This window comes from Lygodium microphyllum, chromosome 3 (genome assembly GCF_053477565.2).
Source record: "Lygodium microphyllum isolate KBCC chromosome 3, Lygodium_microphyllum_v1.1.10, whole genome shotgun sequence".
Lineage (NCBI taxonomy): Eukaryota > Viridiplantae > Streptophyta > Polypodiopsida > Schizaeales > Lygodiaceae > Lygodium > Lygodium microphyllum.
The window spans coordinates 13,680,074-13,696,154 of NC_141137.1; positions in this window are offsets into that span (position 1 = coordinate 13,680,074).

The following is a 16,081-nucleotide window of genomic DNA, read 5'->3' on the forward strand; positions in this document are numbered from 1 at the left end:
TCAAGTATATCAAGCTTCCCACCATTTGTCAATATATCGTCACATTCTCTATGTCATTCCCAACATCAATCTGTAGCTTGACATTCTGATCAAGAGGTCCACTTACCTGAGCATTCAACCATACCATACTTCTGTAACATGTCATGAGCATACTGCTTCTATAGCAGCTATATACCTTGAGGCATAAAGACTACCTCAATCCCAAGAAAATACTTTAGTTCACCAAGGTCTTTGACTCTAAATTTAGCCTATAAACATGATTTAATTTCAACAATGCCCTCTTCATCATCTCCAGTGATGATAAGATCATCTATATAAACCACTATTAACACATATCCATGATCTGTCTTCTTCGTGAACAGACTATAATCTGCAATTACCCAATCTAAATCCATGTTGCTATAAATAACTATTGATCTGAGCATCCCATGCTCTAGGTGCCTGTTTCAGTCCATATAAAGCCTTTTTCAGCTTACATACATGTGTAGGAAAGTCCGGGTGAGCATAGCCTTCACACTGCTCCATATATACTTCATCAACCAAATCATCGTTCAAGAAAGCATTCTTGACATCCATTTGCCATAATTTCTAGCCTTTGCATGCTACCAAAGCAATGACAGTCTTGACTCTTGCCATTTTAGCGACCAGATTGAAAGTCTCCTCATAATCAAGGCCATATTGTTGTGCATACCCTTTTGTAACCAGCCTGGCCTTATAGCATTCTAACGAACCATCTAACTTGCACTTAACCTTGTACACCCATTTGCAACCAATGGGGACTTTACCTTCAGGCAACTCAACCAATTTCCATGTCTCATTTTCAGGCATGGCTGCATACTCCTCATCCATGGTGGCAGCACACCAGTTATCATCTGTAACTGCATCATCAAACTTTGTAGGTTCTTTGTAACCTGTCACACTAGCCATATATGCATAATGGTGAGCTGAATAACCAATGTATGTAAACATGTCAACTGGTTTTTTGACTCTCTCATATCTTGGTAACTGTGGCTCACTCTGAGCTTACCTCTTATGAGGCGGTACATAATGACTCTGCCTTGCTCCAGGTGTCATAATAGACAGAATTCCCAACTCACTATCCAAACTGTCGATGTTGGATGACTCATAACCTATTGTAAGTGGACCTGTCACATCCTCAAGCATCTTTTCTTTTCCCTTATCCAATCTCCTCCTCACTGACATATCCGTGTCAGTGGACGTAGGAGTACAACTCCACAAGCATCCTGACCAAGGACTTACTGTAGGTGACCCATCACCTGTAGGACCACTCATAGATGTACTCATTGTAGGTGTATTTTCAGTATTACTAGTGGTGGCTAATCCATCAGTAGCCACTGCAATAGGATTACCATACCACAATCCCAGCTCATCAGTTACAGCATCTCTACGAATCAATGTCTCATGTGCAGATGGTACATAACACTTGTAAGCTTTCCAGTCTTGTGCATAACCAAGGAACACACTCTTGACAACTTTAGGATCCAATTTCTTTCTCTTTTCATCAGGAACATGCACATATGCAATGCTGCCAAATACCTTCAAGTATGAAATGTCAGGTTTATGACCATACAACCTCTCATATGGAGTTACATCATGAATCCCTACTATAAGGGTTTTATTCAGCACATAGACAACAGTCGCTACTGCTTCAGTCCAATAACCATTTGGCAAACTCTTCTCATTCAGCATAGCTCTTGCCGATTCCATCAATACCCTATTTTTCCTTTCTGCTACACCATTTTGTTGTGGTTATAGATGCAAGTTACTTATCTTCTGATCCCATGTTTAGCAAGGTACCTATCAAAGTAATTAAAGACATATTCTCCTCCTCCATTTGATCTAAGACATGAAATTTTACAGCTCAACTCATTTTCAGCATGCTTCTTGAATTCCTTGAATGCATCAAAGACATCATCCTTATGTTTCAATATGTAAAGCCAAGTATACCTGCTGAAATCATCAATGAAGGATACATAGTAACGAGCACTACCAAATGAAGCATTATGAGACAGACCCCATACATCTGAATGTACCAACTGCAAGAGTCGTGAGCTATTTCGTACATGTCTTATAAATGGAAACCTTATCTGCTTTCCAAATTGACATGCATCACATACATGTCCAAAGTCATGATACTTGAACTTAGGCTGTCCAAGCACAATCTCCTTCTATGGCATAGATTTTAGCTTTTGTACATTCACTTGGCCAATCCTCTTATGCCATATCTCAACATCCCGTATAGCGCCATCATCATGTGCAAACATGGTTGCTTTCAATTCTGGAATTAACGCATCAAGAGTAAACATTCAGCCATCTCTTCGACCTCTAGCAATCAATTAGCAGCCATTACCATATTCTTTAACAAAGCATCCATCTCCTCGACCTAAAAAAGAGCCACGGCCTCTGTCACCTCCACCACACTTGCTAGAGTAAAGAACAATGTCTCTGCTTTGAGACGTACTAGAACCTGTATTCGGCCCAAGCTTAACTTTGTCATGTAGCAGCAAAACAATCAACTCATCCCAATCATGGGATTCAGCTCTCACAGAAATAGACGTATCAAATGCTTTATACTCTTTGCCAAGTCCATTCAATGTCACTGCAATCATATCATCCTCAGACACTGAAGATCCAATGGTGGCAAGCCGATCTGCTATGTTCTTGATCTCTGTAGTGTAGGCCTGAATGCTTCTACCATTCCTAGACATGTTATTAAACTGTTGCTTTAGCTGAATCTTTCTTGCATGTGTTACATTTTCATAATTCTTCATAAGTATGTCCCATGCATCCTTTGGAGAACTGCATCCAATAATCTGTATAACCATAGCATTTGATATACATAAGGAAAACTAATGTAACACCTTGCATGCTCTCTCAGTCCATAGCTTATGAGCCCTTTTCTGATCATTTTTTGGATTCCTTTTATGTATTTCAGGTTCAACCTCATCACCTGTACATAAGTCCCAATAACCTCTGCCAACCAAAAAATTCTTTATACGGAACAATTTGACTGATATTGTCACAATTTGACTGATATTGTCCACAATTTGACTGATATTGTCAGTGCCTTGAGCATTTTCCATGGTTGCAGCTTAGGTATTCAGTGATGTATACAACCTGTAAGTATCTGACTCCTTTTCCCACAGTTCAGGACCAATTTCTTGCTATTCATGACAGTTTTCTACAATTCATGATAGTTTTCCTAACAACCAACTTGCTATAAACTGTATTCCAACAATGAAAAAACACAATCAACTGAGCATAAACCAAGCTCAAATTAGCTCAAAACATTCTATGGTAGTGGCAAAACATCCCATCAACAAACTATGTCCATACAAGTATCAATGTTTGCAAGTAGCAGTACCAAATACAACCAGCCCACTGCTATAACCAGCAGTATATTCTCTATTAAAAAAAGAGTATTTAGACATCAAAACAGCCCCAAAACATCTCATTCAATTTCCACTCTATACAAGACCAACCGGTTAGAATATATTGCATGTATGTCAAGTGAAGATGATAGGTATCCTTCTTGCAGACAATAACCAGTCAATACCATGGTATAACCAGCAACAAATCAGTCCAGACTTTGAACTTTCAACACTCACAATATCCCAAAAAGCATCTACCATTCAAGTGGTATGATCCAAGCATTTGTCACTAGCAAATAAGCATCACAAATACTTCAACCTTGTAGGTATATTGTTTCCAAATTCAGGATAGCAACCAGTTCACTGTTTCCAGCCTACAAATAAGCTCCAAAACTGAGCATTTAACACTCTAATATCATGCTCAAATGCATGATAATAAGGGCATATACATTGTTAGGATGAAAGCCACCAATGCCCTGGAATCACCTGTTGTTTACTACGGTAAACAGCCAGTCTGCACAGGTCTGTACTGAATATCTCAAAATCTTTCTTTTGCAAAGTTGTAGACCACGTCGAAATGGTCGGGAAAGTAGGTTCATTTCTCCAAAAACCATTTCTGTAGCAAGATATAGCTTCTGCAAAAAAACGGGCTACATGCACAATCTCCTTTAATGACGTTTTCTTCTGATCTAATATCTTGATGTCAAATGGCCACTGCCAAGCCTTCAGGCTTTATGTGTTCATCTGATACCATGTTGGAAGAGAGGGAGAGAAACAGAGTGGAGCAAAAGATGAGTCTCAGCTCATTATTGTTATTTTTCCATTATTCTTCCATCATACTAACTGAAAGAGACTTACACACATAGGTATGACAAACCAAGACTAACTGTAGTTAAGTCACTGACTACACCGACTTATTGAATGTCACATATGTATACACCTGTATCTAGCTAATGTCGGTCACACACATAAAGATAGACTGACTGAAGAGTAACGAGAGCTTGATATTCTAACACACCATCATGCTTGTTCATGTCTTCCAATGACCCCCTCCTCCCAAAAAAGAGCTCATCAACTAATGGACGAAGGGAGATGTTCATGATCTTGACTTTGTAGTGCCTAGGAACGAGCAAGCTAAGGATCAAGTGTCCTTTCTTCATAAAAAGCCATGGCAACATGCCCTCCAATGGGTCTATCAACTCAAGCACTCCATCCATTGCATGCCCACGAACTCTTCTAATAGGTTGCAACAGGTGCATTCCTTGGGATGGAGCATCACCTCTCTATAGACATTTCCACAACATATCTAATATTGTGGAAATCCTCTTGAAAGGCTAGTTTCCACTACAGAATGAGAGTAAATCATTCTACTACATGCAAAAACAATTTTTAGGGGGTCCCAAATCACTACATCTCTCACACCCAAACTACAATGCTTTTCGACTGACTACTCTCACAGGAGCACCTCCCCCTCAACCTATGCAATATGCTTGTTTTTCCACATTCTTGTTGCAAGACTATGCTATTTGGGTGCCTTGTAAATGCTTATGTGTCGATCAATAATCACAGTCGAGCACTTACGTGTGTTCCATCAAAAACCTAAGAATCTCAATACTCTTTGTAGGGCCTAACATGCTTTAGAAATACAAAAGTGAATTCGAAACATGGGAATGGTTTGCAACAACTGAAATTAATCACAATGTCATCATTGACTAACATGAACGAACTGCTGCTACAAGCCACAATACTTTATTATGATTCTTTCTATGGATTCAAAATAACATGGAAATCCATCAATGGAAGGATAATACAAACCTATTATTGATCTTTTTATGCTTGTGTACTCATGCCATAGTCGTTGGCCCATTGCATAAGCTTATTTTTGTGGATCATCATGTTCCTACAAAACTGACACAATCTATTTAGAACATAAATATGCAATGATATACTATTAGATAGAGAAGTCAATGCTGAGTAGAGGTATCTATTCATGACAAAATGACATCAAAACCTATAATTGTTATTTCGCTAAGTGAGACAACGAAAATCCTCTCGACAAACAATTACTGCATGGTCCTTCATTAATGCAATGATTTGCCTCTAACATAAGGTTCTTTCTATGCTACAATTATCATGTTCTTGCGAATCAAACATAGTTTATTAAAAAGCCAAAAGTACAATGACATGCTGTTAGATGGCTAAATCAATACTAAGTACATGCTAAATATGAAAATGACACCACATGCTGCAATTACTATGCATGGGTGAGGCTCCCTATCAAATTGCAACCAAAATCCTCCTATTAGACAATCCATGGGTGGTCTTTTATTACAACAGTCAATATGGATGCCCCCTCTCCTACAGTTTTAAAACACACTCTTGCATTGTGTATGATTGTATTGAATATATATTGGAAAAACATGTTATTGATCAGCAATGATGGTGAAGCACAAGCCTTTGATGCAATGGTACTTGACTGCAATCCATCTCAAGGTCTTTACTCACGTGGACACATGGACTACAATCCTATGTATGCATGTGTCTTTCTTATAGTGAAGGCAAAGCAAGCTATAGTCATTGAAAGACATGCAAATTTTTCATTCTCAGACTTCTATGTCAAGAAATGGTGAATTTTTTATGTTTGGGCCACGAGAGCAGACAATGCATGTTTCAAAGAGATCTTCTATTTCCTAATTCCCTTGTTCATGCATCTTGTTGATTTGATGCATGTCCACCTAAAGTAAGAAAACATTCACTACTCATTTGTTACTATTTCTGGAAGACTTATCTTGGTTGAGAAGATGGCGATAGCTATGCTTTGCTTGCCTAGCAAGGCATACTACATCTAAGTTGGAGAACACCTTGGTGTTGAGAAGTTCATTATTTTCACGTTTTTTCATAGGTCATTGATGTAGTCTTCAAGCATAGATCATGCTTTGTGCACTGGCCTTGAGATATGAAGAGTTTAACAAGGGCTAAAGATGTATTCATGCTTTTTAGGGGACTGCCTAATTGTAGTGGATATTACCCATGTGAATATGGACAAAAACCTAGAAGTGTCAAGACATCCAATTAGTTTGATAGAAACAAAAACTAAACGTATGTTCAATGTGTTATTAATATGGACTACTACTTCTTGGATGTCTGTGCAAGATGGCCACATGCAACACATGACAACCAATTGCACATTTCGTAACTCAAGTTTCTATGCTTGTGTCCTTAGCAAATAGTATCTCTCTGAGCCACACTTCACTAGTGGGGATTTTTCCATTAGGAAATACAAAATCAAGAATGAAGGATTTACTTTCTATGATTAGTTGATGACACTTTTGAGTACCATAGATAGAATTGGAAAAAGAATACAATTACATCATCACTTCCACACGAAGTGTAGTGGAGCAAGCATTTTGCCGATTGAAGCAACATTGGAGATCTTTGAATGGAAAAATATATAGATCATCCCCAAAATCTTTGCCAAAGTGCACAGTGACATGTTGTGCACACTAAATAATATTTGCATTGAGGGAGACGAGTTGATACAATACATGTATGCAAACTTTGCAAAGGCAATGTTGCCTTTAGTAGGTTCAAGAAGATCTCTCACTATAGAAATGCAAAGGGATTGCCTGGCTCTCTATGTTTTACACAAATCACCTTAGCATTTTTGGATGTTTGGTTGTATTTTTCCCCTAAATTCAATGTTTAAATTATCTTCATGTTTTTATTGTGTTCAATGAAACACTTGTAACTGATATAGCATTATGCTATGTAAAGCATGCATGATATATATGCTTTTTATTTTTTACAACAAAAGGTTTATGTTAGGAGCACTTTTTAAAAATGGAAGCAAGAAGCAAGGAGACTAAGATGTTGAATAGATACATGCTTGGATTGCAATTTCAAAGCCCAATGATTGCTAATATATCAAATGCTCTTTTTTTCAAAAGCACATTGTTGACATGAATCAAATTTATTTGTGGAGTCATTCGACTAGTCAAGCCACTTCAAACAAAAACTAGAATGGATATCAGGAGCTCACACATAACGTCATTAGTCTCTCTCTCATTTTGCCAACAAACTAGGTTGTTCTCAATTTGGTGTTAAATATGCTCCCTTTGCAAAGTGAGGTTTGAATCTAGAGCCTCTAACTCCCATGCAGCATGTCCTTTGTCTATCCAAGCAAAGTGATTCATCATTTGCTTGGTTGTGTCCTTAAAGTGTCTTTCTTAGATAGTCCGATTGGGTTTTTTATGCTTGTGTCTCCTTTGTTGTGGAATTGTTAGGTGGAGGCTAGTCCGCTACAACATCATCCCCTCCTTCTACCATAAGTGATGGCCATGCTTGCACCACACCTATGTGTTGATGTGGCTACAATAGCAATCCACAATTTCAAAACATATCATTAGAAATACATTATTCATGGTTGACTAGTGAAGCTTTTTTTGTTGTGCATAGAGTAGAAGTTGAAATGAATAAATGAAACTAGAAAAACAAACTCATTGGCACCTGGAATGTCTAATGAAGTGACTATCACATCATCACTAGAAACAAGAACATGTTGTCCCCTCGTACAAGTCTTAATGGTGTCACATATGGTTGTGTCAAAAGAAATCAATAGCTTCCTTGAATTCTTGTCTCAATAAGTTATATGCCAATAATATGAATTACCTAATGGAATCTACTTCTTGTAATCATATGGACTTTGTGCACTTCTCAACAATGAAGTCTATTGTCGAAAAATTATTTAGAGTTTAGTATCAATAGTCTTCCATTCTTAATCATGTCATTGATGTCTAGCTTTTTCCAGATGGGTATCAAAGCCTCCTTGGCATCCCACGGGTCATTGGAGGCCTACACTCATCTAGGGGAGGCTAATTCTTGTTTTTCATTCCATTACTCGGTGGAACCTCCTGCTTGCTGGTTGGACTAATCTGCAATAGTTGTGAACATTCCTTTTGTATCATACTCCTCAATATTTTCAAGGGTTACACAATGGTTTCTCCCAATGCTACACTTAGCAACATATCATAGATTGCTTGGGGGGAATATATGGGAATGAATGAGACCATTCCCATATGCCTTGTAGTAGGTAGTAGGTCTACAATCAGGGGAGGAGCCTTGCATAGGATTCCTCTATATCTATTGTAGTTTCTCTTGTACTTGGATGAGAAGAAAAGTGCAAACACAACTACTCAATAATGAGGGGATAAAAATGTACTATCTACAGGTATTGGGATTGAGTACCGTATCTAGGGGATGGATATAGCAAAAGATAGCAATGAGATGGTGGACATCGAGAGAGAGAGAGAGAGAGAGAGAGAGAGAGAGAGAGAGAGAGAGAGAGAGAGAGAGAGAGAGAGAGAGAGAGAGGACTTTTAGTTTTTCAAAAATTGCACCTCACTTCAATGATGGCAATCTCTCACCTTATCTCTCAACACTCTGCTCTAACTAACCATGCATCCTTCTCTCCAAACCAAGAAAGCAAGAACACAAGACTAGCTTTGAGGTGTAGTGAACTCACCTATCTTACCTTCCTGTATTGTATTCCAAAATCTTAAAGGCTTGAAGATAGGTCTACAACCCAAGAAACATGATCTGATGCCATTGCTCCTTCACATCCACCACTAAGCATACCAACAAGTTGAGAAGCTAGTAGAGAAGAAAAGCGAAGCAAAAAGACGAGGAAGAGCTTCACCTTCTCTCAATCCATGCTCAATACATCTCTCACTCTCTCTCTTTCAATCACTTTCAATAATGAAAGAATTATGATAAAATAGAATAGAAAGCTTCAATAGTTGCACTGATAGAGCTTCCGCAACATGGATGCACCAAAAGGGCAAATACAATTGGACCCCCCCCACCCTTATATAGACCAAGATTAGGGTTTGGGTTAGGTCACTTATCTAGAGTAATGCCCTATTTGAATTTTAAGATTTTCACTCCTATGAATCATGGTTTGTGCCCCTTTTGTGTTTTAGAGTTTCCATAGCTGTGAATTAGGACTTTCACCCTATTTTGGGTATCCTACCCACTTTGTTAGCTCTAAGCTATGGTCATTCCTTGAAGTATGCTTTATCCTTAGCCTAGTTAGACCTAGTCTACACTATTCTAGTCACAAATCCATGTGTGCAAACAAGGCAACAATAACAAGTGTGACAAATACAATTGTGGATGATGATGCAATCTGCACAGGTTTGTGAGCCCACAGCTCTCATTAAATGTAACGTGCCCACCTATTGGTGATCCAAGCACATTTTAGTGGTCCATCGAGAAATGAATCTAAGCATCGCCTCCTGACACTCATAGAATGTCACGGGGTTTGTCACCTAGGGTTTCCCGAGTCTGCCTCACAATGAAACGTTCACGGCCGAACCCACTAGGATCAACCTGAAACTTGAGTCCCTAGTGGTCAAGCTCTCCTTATAGCATTCTAGCATCGGGTCTTAGACATCCTACTTTACACAGAGATACCCAATCCGAAGCAGATCCATATCGCACTTGGTTCAAAGATAATGGGAAACGAGAGGGACATGTTGCTTAACCTCTCTGCCCGTAGGGCATAGTCCCATTTCAATCCCTTAAAACTGCATGAATCAAGTTCTAATTTAACAATGTCTAAAGTCGAGCGATGGTAAAACCTTGTGAGAATCCTCCCAGTTCTCTGGGACCACCCTATCGTAGAACAGACCCATCGGGGTTTTGCCCACCCACTTCCCTTGATAGCTTTAGTTTTCTAATTAGGTCCTATCACATTTATGTGCGACATTTAAAAACAGCTTTCTTAATTAAGCCTTTTAGGAAACAGGGTTTGTTTGCGTAATTTGCAGCACAAATATGAATACAAAGCAAGCAATCCTTTTGATAAACAAGTTCCTTAACTTATTTTCCAGTTCATCTTTGTCTCCTACCCATACAGGAGAATTATGTATCCCTTCTGTCGAACAGAAGTACTCGGTCCAAATCACATGGCACCATAATTTCCATCCAGTATCTAGAATAGGATCTTCCAACGCCCCAGATGTTGGGCTCATGGCAGTCTACAACTCCATTTTGGACTCGGCAAGGGGTGTCGAGAGCTCCATTGACCCCAAGCTACCTAGGAGTGAGACACACTTTCCGTGGTTGGCCTTTTCACCACTCGACCTTCAGCCCGTGAATCGAGTAGTGCTCTCTCGGGTTGAAACACGGTGTGACCTTGGAGATGATCCACCCGGACAAAATATCCATCATTAATTAATCCAATTAAGAAACAAGCACAATCAAGGCAATCAACTTAATATCATCTTCCAGGAGAACATTCATTTATTCCCATGGCAACTTGTCACCACAATCCCCGATCATGCATTTATCATCAATCACAAATACTTGGAATAATCATCCAAATCACATCCCACAATCAATTTAATGCAAAAGCATTTAGGATGTTACTCGATCAATCAACAAAAACAATGGCATCTTTTTCCAAACATTGCAGAAATAGTTGCGATAACTTTTCCATCGCATATTTACTCTCCTCCTTGGGATCATGAGCAGTTTTACATAAACTTTACTTAACACGCCCTTCTTTCAGCTAAGGCATATGTTAGGGGTTTTTAACACTGTACGCGACATAAGTTCTATAGGTCACTTGCATTGTTCGATAACCCAACCCTAAATTGGATTAGTGGGAGTCGTAGTTAACAGATGGATCTTAAGACATCTCAGTTCCAATCCCTCGTGATTAATTACTTGTACTAGCCCCTAGTTAAGCCATGAAGCAACATGAAATTATTCCCATAAATTGAACATGTTTAGGCATAATGTGTAAATACTTGATAAGATAAGTACTAGATAATCTCAGGTAAATTGGACTCTAACAGGCCTTGCATTGAACTAGAATCTAGGGTTCCTTGTTATTTGGGCCCTTATGCTAGGTACTTTTGAAGTATCCAAACTTTAAACTAGAACCTTCTATTTCCCGAATCTTAATGTCATATTCTTTTGTCAATTATGCTACTTGTAAACCTTGACTATGCTTTAACTTAGCACTTGTATGCACAATCTTCTAGTGTCATTCTTTTAACAACTTTACCATTCATAACCCTTGACTAGTTCCTCCTTGCAATTGCACTATCAACAAATAGGCCGTATGCGACTAAGTTGGGTTAAAAGGAACAATCAGAATGCCAAATTATAATGATAGGAATAGGTTCAAGCCATTTGTGCATACCGAAGTGATATAGCCTATAACTCACGAATAAGGAAGAAGGCAATTAATACCTGGGTATTCGGAGATGGCTTAACCATACCCAACGTTGCATTCGAATTGATGGTATCGCCCAAACCAATGGCTCCACTGCTGGACGTGGGCGTGTTATCCTCCGTTTTGGGGCCATACTTCGGCTTGTAAATCTCTTTCTCCCCTTCTCTCGTTGGAGAGATGGCGTGCGGGGCGACTTCCTTCTACCGCGATGGGAGGGGTTAGGCTTGCGGATAGGAGGGGGACAAACACGTGTGGTCATCCTCTAAGGAGGGGAAGGGAAGGAGAATCCTCGGAGTCTCTCTCTCTCTCTCTCTCTCTCTCTCTCTCTCTCTCTCTCTCTCTCTCTCTCTCTCTCTCTCTCTCTCTCTCTCTCTCTCTCTCTCTCTTCTTCTTCTTCTCTTCTTTTCCTCTCTCTCTCTCCTTCTCTCTACTAATAACATCCTAAATGCTTTTGCGTTATACTGATTGTGGGATGTGATTTGGATGATTATTCCAAGTGCTTGTGATTGATGGTAAATCCATGGCCAGGGTATGTGATGACAAGTTGCCATGGGAATAAAGGAATGTTCTCATGGAAGATGATATTAGGCTAATTGCCTTGATTATGTTTGTTTCTTAATTGGATTAATTAATAAAGGATTTTTTGTGTGGGCGGATCATCTCCAAGGTCACGCCGCGTTTCAACCCAAGAGGGCACTACTCGATTCACGAGCCGTCGAGTTGTGAAAAGGCCAACCACAGAAAGTGTGTCTCACTCCTAGGTCGCTTGGGGTCAGTGGAGCTCTAGACACCCCTTGTTGAGTCTAGAACGGAGTTGTAGACTGTCGTGAGCCCAATGTCTGGGGAGGTGGAAGATCCTATTCTAGATACTCAATGGAAGTTATGGTGAGGTGACATGTGATTTGGACCAGGTACTTATGTTGGACAAAAGGGATACATAATTCTCCTATATGGGCAGGGAGACAAAGATTAGCTTAAAAATAAGTTAAGGAACTGGTTTATCAAAAGGATTGCTTGCTCTGTATTCGTGTTTGTGCTATGAATTACGCAAAGGAACCCTGTTTCCTAAAAGGCTTAATTAAGAAAGCTGTTTTTAAATGTCACACATAAATGTGATAATACCTAATTAGAAAACTAAAGCTATCAAGGGAAGTAGGTGGGCGGAACCCCAATGGGTCTGTCGTCCTACAGCAAGGTGGTCCCAGAGAACTGGGAGGCTTCTCACAAGGTTTTACCATCGTTCGACTTTAGACATTGTTAAATTAGAACTCGATTCATGTTGTTTTAGGGGACTGGAATGGGACTATGCCCTATGGGCATAGAGGTTGAGCAACGCATCCCTCTCGTTTTCCATTCTCTTTGAACCAAGTGCGGTATGGATCTACTTCGGATTGGGCATCTCTATCTTTGCGTAAAGTAGGATGTCCAAGATCCGCGATGCTAGAATGCTGTCAGGAGACCTTGACCACTAGGGACTCAAATTTCAGGTTAATCCTAGTGGGTTTGGCCGTGAATGTTCTGTTGCGAGGCAAACTCGAGAAACCCTAGGCGACAAACCCCGTGACATTCCATGGGAGTGCCGGGCAGCGACGCTTAGATTCGTTTCTCGATGGACCGCTACAACGTACTTGAACCACCAATAAGTGGGCACGTTACACAAAATAATGCAACATGTGTCCTTAAACTACAACAAATAATACAAGTGTTCAAATAATACACTAAAGCTTTGAAAAATAATATCATTTCAAAAATAATGTATAGGACTTGCGCTTTGACTTTGCTTTAGCCTCCCTTGACTATAGCCTTCACAAAATATTGTTAACATTATTATGCTTTGAGAGAATGCCAGTCCTATGGCACTCATGTCAAAGGTAGATGCAAAATGTTGGGAACAATCAATAAAATATCTCTAAAAAAGGAATGGTCCTGATGGAGGAGTAATATATGATGACAATATTGTTCATAACAGAACCATGTGAAGATGGTGTTACTGAAGATACACTTAATTGACGGCCCTTTTGATGGATAGAACTTGAATTGTCATTAGGAAATGAATGGAGGTTGCAAACGATGGGAGATTCGATACAGAAGTAGAAATGATGGTTTACGATTATCCTCAAACTTTTGTACTTGCAAAGTAAAACCTCACATGCAATCACTTCCTAGGGGAGAGTGCTAGTTTTTTATTTGTGCACATAGTATATTGTTAGTTTGGGAGGTAGATTGAAATCCAGGCAAGCCTAAAGTGTTGTCACACAATTGAGGACCCAAAACCAGGAATAGATTATAGTGTAAATATTGTGTGAGTGCACATGCATATATACTTTAATACTTAGTTAGAAGACTACTCCACAGGTTCTTTTGTTGAGGAGGACTAATAAAGCAAGGAATATTGTACCATTGAAGATGGGGAGAATTGTTATTGTAGAGAAAAAAGAGAGTTGGTGATGAAGATGTTGGAGAGACACCATCGATGAGATGGACAAAAGGTGGAGTCCAATCCAACAAGATCTTGAAGCACATGGCTCTTTTCTTGATCAAATAGATGTAGTAGTTGATACCATTGGGCCATTCATTATTTGGTATTGGGATGAATGAGGTGGAAAGAAAAAAAGTGCAAGTGACTCAAGGAGACAAGTCTCTAACTAAGGCAAGCCGAGACTCCCTAGGAGTGTCCTGACCTTCATGTGCCCTGGGTATATGTGGGCGAAAATGGGAATAGGGCTAGGGGGTTAGAGATGGAGGTGGTCAACCATGGTCACTAGATGCATCCAACTTAAGGACCCCTAGGTGTGGTGTAGTGCATATCACTTTTTGTTGTCTTTTCTCCTCTCTTTTTCTCTCTCTCTCTCTCTCTCTCTCTCTCTCTCTCTCTCTCTCTCTCTCTCTCTCTCTCTCTCTCTCTCTCTCTCTCTCTCTCTCTCTCTCTCTCTCTCTCTCTCTCTCTCTCTCTCTCTCTCTCTCTCTCTCTCTCTCTCTCTCTCTCTCTCCTTTTTTGGCATGTTAGTAGTATGTTACAACTTGATAAGTAGCCTTTCAAAGTTGAAATTGAAGGAGAATAGATCAAAAGGTTGATTGAGAATAGTAAACCTAGCTCACAAGAGGGCTAGTGCGTCGAGATCCATATAACAAAAATGAGAGACTAAGCCGAGGACATTGGAAGCACATAGCCTTATGATTGATGAAGCTATTTTGTTGAAGAAAAATCTCTCCTCATTGAGAAGGTTTGAATTCCCATTTATGAATGAATTTTGCAACCGATCTCATAGAAGTAGATGACTAGTGGATGTTAGTAGTGAAGGTGCGGTGGACAAAGAAATTGGAATGTCAATATTGATGTATCTTAAATGATCTTGTTATCATGATGTCACCATATCTTGGGAATATCCAAAGAAAGATTCTATATTGAGGATAGTTGCAAACATTAATTGCATTGTATTGTTGTATCACCTATTATTTGCCTACATTCACTTGGTGAAACCTTAAGAATACCATGCAGTGGGTTCAAAAGCAAAAGTAGAAAAATTTAATAACAACTTTGCTACTCTATGCCACTGTACCTAAAACAAACATTAGTGCATGTCCCTTGGATCTTGCCCTCACATAAGATGTACCATTGTTCCAAAAGTCAAATAGTCTTTGGTTCAAGGGATTGTAGCTCTTTCGGTAAAACATATTAAGCTAAAGAAATAAATATATACAAAGTAATTAGGATTATTAAGATATAAGGGTTAGTGCTTTATAGGTCTAGGAATCCACTAGTTATAGAAGTTTGGGTTGTACTCCAATTCAGCAAAAGAATCCAAGTCAATTGGTTTGGTAATTAGTCCACTAAGGTAAGTAATCAGATCATCAAGTAAGGAAGGTCCTACAAAGCGACTAACTATATGTAATTCCTCTTCAATCAAAATTTTGTCAATCAATGGGTGATATAGTAACTCTCATGGTAAGTCCAAATTCCGAGCTAGGTTGATAGACCACAATAAAGTGTTCTCAGAGTAAGTTGGGTCTTATTGAAGTGTATTGATGGTAAATCATTGCTTAGACATTGTCATACGATGATTGTCATTGCAAGCAAGGTCAAGTTGATAAGAAAACCAATTCTATAAGAACGGAATCAAGAAATTGCAATTCTCTTCAAGGTGATCAAGTACTAACTAGTCATTGATTTTGGTCACACATAAGCATAAGACAAAATAATTCAGTATAACCGCAATTGCTTCTGAAGAAGGGTCTTAGCATATTCATCTTGAACTAAGAGGCTCTTGTGGTAGAGTTGTTCGCTCTCTTTCCCACTGGGATTGCATTTGGAAGCAACTTGCATCACCTCATCATCACAACAAGCCCTAAATCAATCATTGCGAATAGCTTCACATAACTGGTAAATATGGCATCAAATTGGAGTGGGCATTTTATTTTTAAGGATTTGGATTTCTTTTCCAAATAA